The sequence below is a fragment of the Zingiber officinale genome, chromosome 8A (assembly GCF_018446385.1).
Source record: "Zingiber officinale cultivar Zhangliang chromosome 8A, Zo_v1.1, whole genome shotgun sequence".
Classification (NCBI taxonomy): domain Eukaryota; kingdom Viridiplantae; phylum Streptophyta; class Magnoliopsida; order Zingiberales; family Zingiberaceae; genus Zingiber; species Zingiber officinale.
Genome location: NC_056000.1, coordinates 26,280,243 through 26,291,615, shown reverse-complemented (window position 1 = coordinate 26,291,615; position 11,373 = coordinate 26,280,243). Strand labels below are relative to the sequence as shown.

The 11,373-nt window shown below is 38.4% G+C and overlaps 1 long non-coding RNA gene across 1 annotated transcript; it reads left to right on the top strand.

Annotated features, from left to right (window-relative positions):
• Positions 1 to 4,229: 4,229 nt before the first annotated feature.
• Positions 4,230 to 5,530, top strand: LOC122011398. Its single transcript, XR_006119941.1, has 3 exons — positions 4,230 to 4,775; positions 4,854 to 4,979; positions 5,452 to 5,530. It is a non-coding gene; the product is annotated as an uncharacterized LOC122011398 (long non-coding RNA).
• Positions 5,531 to 11,373: the final 5,843 nt, after the last annotated feature.

The window sequence follows — 11,373 nt, the reverse complement described above, 5'->3', positions numbered from 1 at the left end:
CTATCTCGAGGGTCCAAGGCGCCTCCAACTCGATCTGCAGATAAAACTTTATCCGCAGCGCAAACAGTCAAACTGGACTGCTCAAGGCGCCTTAAACAATCATTCAAGGCGCCTTCAATGTGTTCAAGGCGCCTTCAATGTGTTTAAGGCGCCTTCAAGGTTACTGCTACAGTAATTTCTGCTACAGTAATTTCAGCCTCTTTTGTCTTCTTTTCTTCTCCTCTTTAGCTTCCGAAGCTCCGTTCTTTTGGGTGATTGCGACCAACCGGAATAGGGCTCACCCGAACCCAATTCCCGGCCTTCTCCTCGAGCAGCCTTCCGTCCCGGCTTAACATCCCTCGAACGTCGCGCACGCTCTTCACGCCCACCGGAGTACTCTTCCGCAGCTCTCTCGTCCTTCGGACGCACCGAGCCCGTCGACTCCCTTCCCGTGCCGTCCTTCTCGCTAGCTGCGTCTTCCGCTCGACTTCCTGTGTTTCTAAGCTCCTGCACACTCAGACACAGGGATCAAACACAGCAGGACCTAACCAACTTGGTTGATCACATCAAAACTACCACGGGGTCCAACAGTATCTACCCCCTAGAAAGCATGTACCCATAGCTTTTAGCCAGAGCATCTCACAAGCACACTAGGAATATCTTGCCTGTGTATGAAAAATACTTAGAATAGAGTGAGATACATAGGGTACTGCCTAGACTTCAGAATGCTCATGTCTGTGCATCAACATAAGTCTGGACAATAAATATCAAGTTAAATTGATCAAGTTAGGTTATCTAGTTTAGTCAAACTAACTAGAACACTTGCTTAACTTAACTAACCAAGTGAAAGCTACTATCTTATGGTAAATAGCTAGTAGCTAAAGGTTAGACATTTAGTTAAGGAAAACCAATGTTTGTTTTAAAGATTTTATTGCCTCGAATTCTCATGCTTAGACTCTAGGATTCTAAACTTAAAACACTTAATTAAATTTTTTTTTAGCATTAATCAAGGGAGAGTGAAAGGAGTTAAGGCACTAAAGTTTGTTTGGGTTAAATATTCTCTAAAGTTTTTTCAAAATATCAAAGATCCTTTTAAGTTTTTTTGGAAGTGAAGTTTTTTAAGGTTTAACTATTTTTTTAAAAGAAAGTTTAACTATTTTTGAAGCAACTTTAAATATTTTATTTAAAAAAGGAAGTTCAAATATTTCTATCTGAAAAATAAGTTTTTAAAAAAGTACTTTTAACTAGGTTTTTATGTTTTAACCAAGTTTTAAAAGCTAAAGAATTTAGTTAATTCTTTTAAGAAAATCTTGTAAAAGTTAAGTATTTAGCTAAACTTTTAAGAAAATCTTTCAAAAGCTAGGTATTTACTTAAAACTTTTTAAGAAAATCTTTTAAAAGCTAAGTATTTAGTTAAACATTTTAAGAAAGTCCTTTTAAAAAGTTCAGTATTTAGCTAAAACTTTTTAAGGAAATCCTTTCAAAAGCTCAATTTTTTAAGTACTTAACTAAGTGTTTTAAATCCTTTTCAAAGCTAAGTAACTCCTTTTAAGCTAAATTTGTTTAAAGTGATGAATTCAAAGGAAGCTTAAAATTAAAAGTTTGAAAGAGATTAAAAGTTAGAATTTTTTTTAACTATCTTTACAAATTAATTTTCTCTCTAACTTAGTATCTTTTGATGTATGTCAAAGGGGGAGAGAAAGATTAAAGTTAAGTTAAACATATAATTTTTAATTAAGGGGGAGCATAAGAGATTTTTTTTGTCAAATTGTTTAACTTATGCTTATGCTCTAAATCCTTATATTACATTAATTTTTGTTATGCTTGTTGGTTGCTCCTAAGAATATCGTACTGTTTCCCCTGTACAAAAATTTTGTACAAGTCCTGAACCTTTCCTAACAACCTATTGTAATCTTTAGAAATTAAATTCGGAATCGCAAACGGAACTTAACATTATTGATTCCAAATTTAACTTATATGTTCTTAGAGGTTTAGACTTAGATCGAAAACTATACTTAACATTATAGATCTAAATCCACCTATGTTACAAATTCAATTAAATATTTATTTCAAAAATCAGCTCCCAGGTCAAACATAGCGAGACACTTGACCTTCTTGGGTATGGGAACATCCACTACTGCCTCGACAAAGAATCTTAACGAAATTCAATATTTAATTTCCTTATAGTAACCTTAGGTTTAACCAAAAAGAACAATCGAATCACAAGATCAAAAAATAAAATAAAAGAAACACAACTTCGAATCACAAATCCAAAAATCTAGAATCACTAGCCTCTTGTGTTTGGTATTTCAAATCTATACAAAGAAAACTAGTATGATGCGGAATAGAATTACTAGTTATACCTTTCTTTGTAAGCAACAACCTCTTGATTTTCTATCGTATTCCTCTACTTATCTCGGACGTTGTGTGGATAACGATCTACCGAGATGAGAACCACCAAGACAACTTCCTTCTTGCAAGTTTCGGCCACCAACCTTTAAGCTCCAAGGGATGCAAGAGCAAAGTCTCCTTTCTCTCCTTCTCCAAGCAAAATCCGGCCACCACAAGAACTCCTAGAGATGATGTGGTTCGACCACAAGAAGAAGAGAGGAGAGGATGATTAGGGTCGGCCACACCAAGGAAGAAAAGAGAGAGGAATAATAGATGATATGTTGTGTGTGGTGAGACACCTCTACCCCCTCTTTTATATTCCTTGGTCTTGGCATATAAGGAAATATAATTATAATTAATATTCCCTTATTTTCCTTGCCATTGGTTAATAAGGAAATTTTAATTAAAAATTCCTTTTAACCCTTATGATGGTCGGCCACCTCATGTGCTCCAAATAAGGTAAGTTTTAAACACAAAATTAAAATTTCCTTATTTGTTTCTAGAAATTTTTAAAATAAAAATTTTTCTAATATTTTTCCCTTTAAGGTTGGTTATAAAAAGAAACTTTTATAAATTAAAATCTCTCTATTAAAACATGTGGATGATTTATAAAAAGGAAAGTTTTCTCTAAAATTAAAATCTTCCTTTCAATCTACAAATAAGAAAAGACATCAAATCTTTTCTTAATTTTTTTGTAGAAACTATAAACGGAAAGATTTAATTTTAAAACTCTCTTTTAAAATCATGAGGATGGTTTCATAAAAGGAAAGTTTTATCAAAAATTAAAATCTTCCTTTTAACTACAAATAAGGAAAGATATCAAACCTTTCTCTTAATCTTTTGTAGAAAGCTATAAAAGGAAAGATTTAAATTTTAAACTTTCTTTTAAAACCATGGCTTCCACATAAGGAAAGATTTTAAATAAAATCTCTTTTATTTTTTACATGGACGACCACACCAAGCTTGGGCTCCAAGCTAGGGTCGGCCACCTTAACTTGGCTCAACCTATGGCTTGGTCGGCCCAAGCTTGCTTGGCCGGCCACCTAAGGTTGGGTAGGAAGGTGGGTATAGGTGGGTATCACACTTTATAAATAAGAGGCTACGATGGGGACCGAAAGGAGGAATTGATTTTGGTCTCCCGATGAAATTAAGCTTCCCGTGTTCACCCCGAATACCCAACTTAATTTCATCAATAATAATTCATTCCACTAAAAAATTATTATTGAACTACCGCACTAATCCCAAATTACATTTTAGGCTCCTTCTTATCATGAGTGTGTTAATCTCCCTGTGTTTAAGATGCCGAATGTCAACTAATTAAATGAGTTACTGACAACTCACTTTAATTAATATCTTAGTCCAAGAGTAGTACCACTCATCCTTATTGTCATGTCAGACTAAGTCCACCTGCAAGGTTTAACATGACAATCCTTATGAGCTCCTCTTGGGGTCATTCTCAACCTAGATTACTAGGATACAGTTTCATTCTATAATCAACAACACACCATATAAATAATATCATTTCCTAACTTATCGGGCCTATTGATTTATCGAATTAAACTGCACCCTTTGATAAATCAAAGAAATGAATATTAAGTATATGTGCTTGTTATTATATCATGATTAAGAACACACACTTCCATAATAACATAGGTATTATTGTGAGATCTCGGAAAATTTAAATAAATAGGGCTATTTCAGAAATAGCCTTATAATATTTTTCCGGAATTTTTAGAAATTTTCTGGGAAATTTTCGGAGCTCGTACGACGAGTTTTGAGGGGATCAATTCCGGGTACAGATAAGGTCTATTTGGGATACCCATTTAAGAGAGGAAATGTTTTTATTATATAATCCCTTTTCTTTTATTTCCTTCTCCCCCGAAAACGCCGACCCGACCATTTCTTCCTCCCCTTCCTCGATTTTTCCCCTTTGCTCGACACGTTCTGCTCCTGACGATCGGCGACCCGTCACTCTGCTCATCGCCGCCGGCACAGATCGGTCTTGGAGTGAGGAGAAGGGAAGCTTGTTGAGTCTCCGGTCTCCTTCATTCTCCGATTTCTTCCTTCTCGGTCGATTCTGCCGAGCCCTAGTTTCTGTTCCGACGCGATTGGATTGAGTTCAGATCTAGCCGACATCTTTCGTCTCCGGGCTGCAGACGCCGCATCACGTCTCCTCGCGACCTCGCCTCACTGCGATCACCCGATCGCCGGCGCAGATTGGGGTCCGAAGCACAGAGGCGAGGAGCTAGCTTCCTAGATCTTGCGACGTCTAGAGTGCGATCCGACGACAGGGCCGATCCTTCTCCTTCCCTTGATGCTCTCCATCACTGTGCCCTAGCGTAGTGTCCGATCCTTCTTTCTGTTCATCGACAAGAATTTAACCGTGCCTAATTGTAATCTTGAAGGTGAGGCATTGTATTCTGTAAATAGGCATTGTTTGATCCGTGATCTTCAATCTTGATCTCTGTTCTTGATTGGATCAGTGATCTTCCTGTTGATGATGTCTTAATCCGGTCCAGTGAGGAGGAATTCCAGTATCTTGCTGTGGCGTTCTTTGATCCAGTGATAATACCTTGTGTGGATCAACAGAAGGGAGAGCTAAGCGTGAGGTATGGTGTAATTTGATTGTTTTAGATGGATGATCATGTGTAGGGATTTTGATACATGATGTAAATGCATTGAATTAGGATTATGAGCAGGTTGTGGATGGATTATACTAGTTGTTGATTGTGTGTAGGTTTTTGATCTTGTTGTAGAATGGTTAATTTAGGTTTATGTGTTGAATTAGGGATAATTGGATTACATGATTACTAGATGGTTAGTGATTAGGTTTAGATTTATTTGTTTATATTGATCTAATGGAATGATTAGGGTTAAGGTAATTAACCCTAGTCAATCATTGGATTTTTAATCTAATTGGTAATTAGAGATTAGGTAACTAATCCTAATTAACCATTAGATTTAATTATGTAGATTGAGGTTGTGATTAGGGCTTTGCCCTAATTTAGGTTTAGGGATTTTATTTAGCTATTCATTTGGATTTAGCTAAATAAAATATATATATATTGTTTGTTGACACAGGACTCTGATTCGAGACGGGCGTCTCGATCTTGGATCGCTTGGTTGTACCTTTTATTTGAGGCGGGTACCCTTTGACTTATCTTTTGATACTGTCTTATGATATGTATAGTTTATATATAGTTGCTAGTGATAGTGGTAGATTTATTTCTTCCCTGGTCTTAGCTAGTTAATACCTATCACATGCTTCATCTGTTAGTTGCTTTACTTCAGGATTGGATATTTACCTCTTGCCATGTATATATATGTTCATAGAGATGCATATCTAGAGTGCTCTACTCTACTGGATTAGTTGCTTTACATGTGTGATGCATGCTCTCGGATTCATGATACTTACATCATTGTTATATGTGATGTCTTTGGGTTTATGCTGTTTATATCATGGTTATATATATGCGTTTACCTTTTTGGGCACACACATATATGGAGGAGGTATGTCATACTGTAGTCGCACGCACCATATCGCATGATTGCATCTGGGCGATTGACGACTCCATTATTGTTGAGCTCGTCGGGTGGCTACATGAGGCCTGCACACAGCGTGACAGGCACGACACTCAGGGTGTGTATGGCGGGTTGCTCGGTGGTGCATTGGGGTGCTCGTGGGTACGATGGGTTGCGGTAGGATCCCTCCCGTCGTCAGCGTCTGGGAGTTGAGGCATCGCTCCCTCACTATGTTTGAGGTAGGAGGATAGGTGTACTCGACAACATCCCGTCCACTCGGTCACTCTTGAGGCGCAGTGATGGCAGAGTGCATGTTGTCACAACCCACTCGGTCTCACCATGTGTGTGAGATGGTATTGGCGTCAGGGGTGACCGTATCATACACGGATTGCATTCGTTATGATTGATGCGATTTGGTGATCGTATGATTGGCATCATCGGGATCGCTTTTGCTCGACTATTTTATCTCGTATGTTGTGATCGATTGCCCAAAGCCTCGCGGTGAGTCTGATTTATTTCAGTTATGCCTCTTATTATTCTTCTATAGCATCTACGTACTATTGTTGGTTCTGCATTTTATTCGATTATCGTATGTGTTATCTTGATAGGAGATCTTATAGGCTTTATGGTTTAGGAGGTACAACTTAGGATATTCTTGGTAGTTATATATTCACGTATACATTGGATTACTGAGTTCATTAAACTCACCCCGTTTTTATTACCGTTGAGGCCGTAGGGAGATTCCAGTCGCTAGCCCGATTATCGCGAGGATTTTCTTTGTCGGATTATATTTTGCTTTTGCACCTTATATACTTGTATTGTGGGTTTGTATTGTGGACTTTACATTGAACATTCGGGTTTGCTACTTTTGTTTTCCGCTGCGGTTGTATTTTCATTACTTCGTGGATTTGTTTTCTTCGTTGTAGTGGAGTAGGCTGTTTACATATATCTTCGGGGTTCTATATCGTCTTTCTATATTAGACTGCGTGGATTGATCATATATTATATCTGTGTGGAAGGTTGATATAAACTGCGTGGTTTGTTTCTTAATTGTATTGTATTATTCCGGCCGTGTGTGGCCGAGGTATAGAGATATATGTATACTGAGTTTCATATTGTCCGCCGTACAGGGGAGATGCTGCCGAAATTTCTTCGGACAGGGACTACCTGGGGCGTGACAATTATTCTTTTATATAGTCAGTATAAAAAGAAACTACCTCAGATGGTCCTGCTCAATATACTCTGAGTGTACTAGTGTAATTTATTAGTCAAGATAAACTAATACCTAATTACACTATGACTATTCCAATTATTTGTTCCTTTCCATATTAGTCGTGAGCTACTATTTATAATTTATAAAAAAACCGATAACATGATCTTCTGTGTGTGACTCCACACACCATGTTATCTACAATATAAATTAATTGAACAACTACACTCAGTATAAATGTAGACATTTGATCAATGTAATTCTTTATTTTAAATACATATTTTGTACAAAAAGCTAGGCTTTTAGTATACACTCTAACAATGCTTTACTTAACTTTGAACTAGGTTGCTATAATAAAAAGGGGGAGATTGTTGATGTAGGGAGCACCCGACGATTGAACTTGTATTTTGATTATGGCAAAGAGTTTAAAGTTAAAATTATTTGTTGTCTAACAAGTGTGAATGAACATGTAGGAAAGTCCTAAGTTGTCTTAGGCAAAAGTCCTAGTAGACTCTAGGCAGGTGGAAAGTCCTAGCTACGGTTAGGCACGAAGTTCTGATCTAGGGGATTGGGAGAAGTCTTAGCGGGTCGAGCACTTTGGGCCTAGAGTAGGGGACTCTAGGTGAAAATCCTGATGGTCGCACACCAGGTGAAAATCTGGACAGGTCATGGAGCAAATGTTTAGCATGAAGACTTGAAGTTTCAGACATTGAGCAAAAGTCTTGTTGGCCTGGAGGACCGGTCTGGTAAAAGGTAATTTCTTCTGAGAGGAGTAGGTGAGGACGTGTTCCCTATTGAGGGAACAGTAGGTGTCGATTTGACCTAGGATTTTCGAGAAATCTAAAAGTCAAAATCGGACAGTCCAGAAGCTGTCAAATAATTTATTATTTATATTTTTATTGTGATAACTTTATTTTGCAGGGTATATTTTGTTTGTGGACTAATATGCCTTACAGGAAGGGAGATGTACAAGGAAATACTCGAATGAACAGTGCCCGAGATGCCTCTAAGGTTGTTTGAGGCGCCTCGGGTGCCTTAGCCCACTTCGCGTGGAAGCAAGCTGAAGGTGCCTTCCAGGCCCTTGAAGGCCCCTTGGACCAGGGATGGAAGGCGCCTTCCAGGAGCTTAAAGGAGCCTTTAAATGGATGAAGTTCGCAGAAAGCAGAGCTTATCGGCACCGCAGTTAGGGGATAGAAATCCGAGCTGGAGGCACCTTCAATGGGGTTGAAGGCGCCTTCAACAACCCATAAAAGAGGGTCTCGAGCAGATGGTTAGTAACACTTGATTTTTGCAATCTTTCTCCTACACACTACTCCAAGAACAATCTTGCTACTCTACGACGTGACTCCGACAACCAAGCAAAGTGACTCTGACGACTAAGCGATGCAACTCTGACGATCGAGCGACGCGACTCCGACAACCGAAAGTGCAGCTCTCTAGATCCTAAAGTTATCGGTATACTTTACTTGTTGCAAAGTTGTACTTCAATATTTTTGTAATATTTAAACTGATAGTGGATTGCCCAATTAAACCGATCAACAATCGCGGGCCTTGGAGTAGGAGTCGTCAAAGGCTCCGAACCAAGTAAAAATAAACTTGTTAGCATTGCTTTTTCTTCCGCTTATTCTTGCTCTTCCACTACGTTTTACTCAATTGTGTTTTCCGAAAAAGCGTGAAAAAAATCACGAGCACTATTTAAGTAGATGGTTAATAACACTTGATTTTTGCAATCTTTCTCGTACACACTGCTCCAAGAACAATCTTGCTACTCTACAACGTGACTCCGACAACCAAGCGAAGTGACTCTGACGACTAAGCGATGAAACTCCGATAATCGAGCGACGCGACTCCGACAACCGAAAGTGCAGCTCTCTAGATCTAAAGTTATCGGTATACTTTACTTGTTGCAAAGTTGTACTTCAATATTTTTGTAATATTCAAACTGATAGTGGATTGCCCAATGAAACCGATCAACGATCGCGGGCCTTGGAGCAGGAGTCGTCAAAGGCTCCGAACTAAGTAAAAATAAACTTGTTAGCATTGCTTTTTCTTCCGCTTATTCTTGCTCTTCCACTACGTTTTACTCAATTGTGTTTTTCGAAAAAGCGTGAAAAAAATCACGAGCGCTATTTAAGCAGATGGTTAGTAACACTTGATTTTTGCAATCTTTCTCCTACACACTGCTCCAAGAACAATCTTGCTACTCTACGACGTGACTCTGACAACCAAGCGAAGTGACTCTAACGACTAAGTGATGCAACTCCGACGATCGAGCGACGCGACTCCGACAACCGAAAGTGCAGCTCTCTAGATCCTAAAGTTATCGGTATACTTTACTTGTTGCAAAGTTGTACTTCAATATTTTTGTAATATTCAAACTAATAGTGGATTGCCCAATGAAATCGATCAATGATCACGGGGCTTGGAGTAGGAGTCGTCAAAGACTCCGAACCAAGTAAAAATAAACTTGTTAGCATTGCTTTTTCTTCCGCTTATTCTTGCTCTTCCACTACGTTTTACTCAATTGTGTTTTCCGAAAAAGCGTGAAAAAAATCACGAGCGCTATTCCCCCCCCCCCCTCCTCCTCTAGCGCGCATTGATCCTACAAACAGTGGAACAAAGGTGCCTCGAAGCTTCAACTGCGGGTTCGCATAAAAAGGCGCAAAGGCGCCTCCTGTGCCATTGGAGGTGCCCTAGAGCAAGGTGTGGAGACGCCTTGGACTGCTCGAAGGCACCCTTTAGAGGATAAAAACTGAAGGTTGCAAAGGTTATCATTTCCAAAGATAAGGCGATTAGATTTACTGTTGGAGGCACCTCAAACAAGGAAGGGAGGCACCCTCAACAACCTATAAAAGGAAGGCTCACCTAAGCTCTCAACACAACTTAATTACAACTTCTATAAGCGAACCTTTGAACTTCTAGCTGCTTTGACTTCGTTCTCCTAATGTACTGCGATGTTACTAAGCTCGATTACTACTGAAAAGCCATCCAACATTGAGCTCGATAAGATCTTCTTCTAAGTGTTGGGTAATGAAAGTTTTTTAAGTACTTAATTACTACATAAAGGAAAATGTAGGTTGTACACTTATCCTTATTTTACTATTGTGCTCGATTTAGTTTTCAAACAGTTCTAGAAGAGGATTATAGTGGATTACCCATCAATACAGTCTGAGAGATTGTGGGTCTTGCAATAGGAGTCACCAAAGGCTCCAAACCGAGTAATTGTTCTATCTCTTCCATTGCGTACTATTTTTAAAAAAGATATATTTTTAAAACCACATGATTTACCTTCGCTCTCACGTGCGTACAATTCTATAAGTGGTATCAAAGTCTTATTAGGTTTGAATTGACGCAACTACTAATCAAGCAAGGGATTTATTTTTCTTGTTTTTTTGCTTTACTTTTTTGGTTTTAAGTTTTTCGAATCAATCTGAATCGACACTATTGCCTCTTCAGATAAAGTGTTTCGCTTTAATATCTGTGAGTTGCTCGAAATTGGTGCAACATCACTTGAGCTTTATTCTATTCTTCTTATTTTTCCCACACTACTTACTCCAAAACCAAGTCTTGGTATTTGGTAATTTTTTCTATTTTAGTAATCACATGGCCTAAAATGAAAGATACAGTACTGCTCATCCCCCGCTATTCAATGGAAATGGCTTCTCATACTGGAAGAAGCGGATAGAGATATACCTCTAGATCGACATTGGCATATGGCTCTCGATTCGAAGAGGATATAAGGCGCCAATGGACGAAGCTACAAAAGCACCTCTCAACCCCGAGAATTGGAACCCAAAGATGAACACCCTTTAGTCTAGACTCATGAAGGAAGAACTGAACTGTGTCAGCCCATACGAGAATATAAAGGAACTGTGGGATAAATTCATCGAGTTACATGAAGGAACGACTAATGCTAAGGTAATGAAACACGACCTTCTATTAAATATATTATTTAATATTAAAATACAGGAAGGAGAGACAGCTAACCAACTACATGCAAGAATCAAGGACATCCTCAACAGACTCCACATAATCAACCACCAGATAGAGAACCGAGATGTTATAAGGTACACCCTAAATTCTTTTTCTCAAAATGTGTTATGGGTATCTATCATAGATGCCTATAAAATTTTGAGGAATTTTTCAAAATTAAAGTTAGACGAATTATTTTGGAAATTAGAACTGCATAAGCAAACTAACTCCAAATAGGTCAAGAAAGATATTGCTCTCCTTGTAGATCCCTCCAAAGAAGCAAAGTCAAGAATTAAACC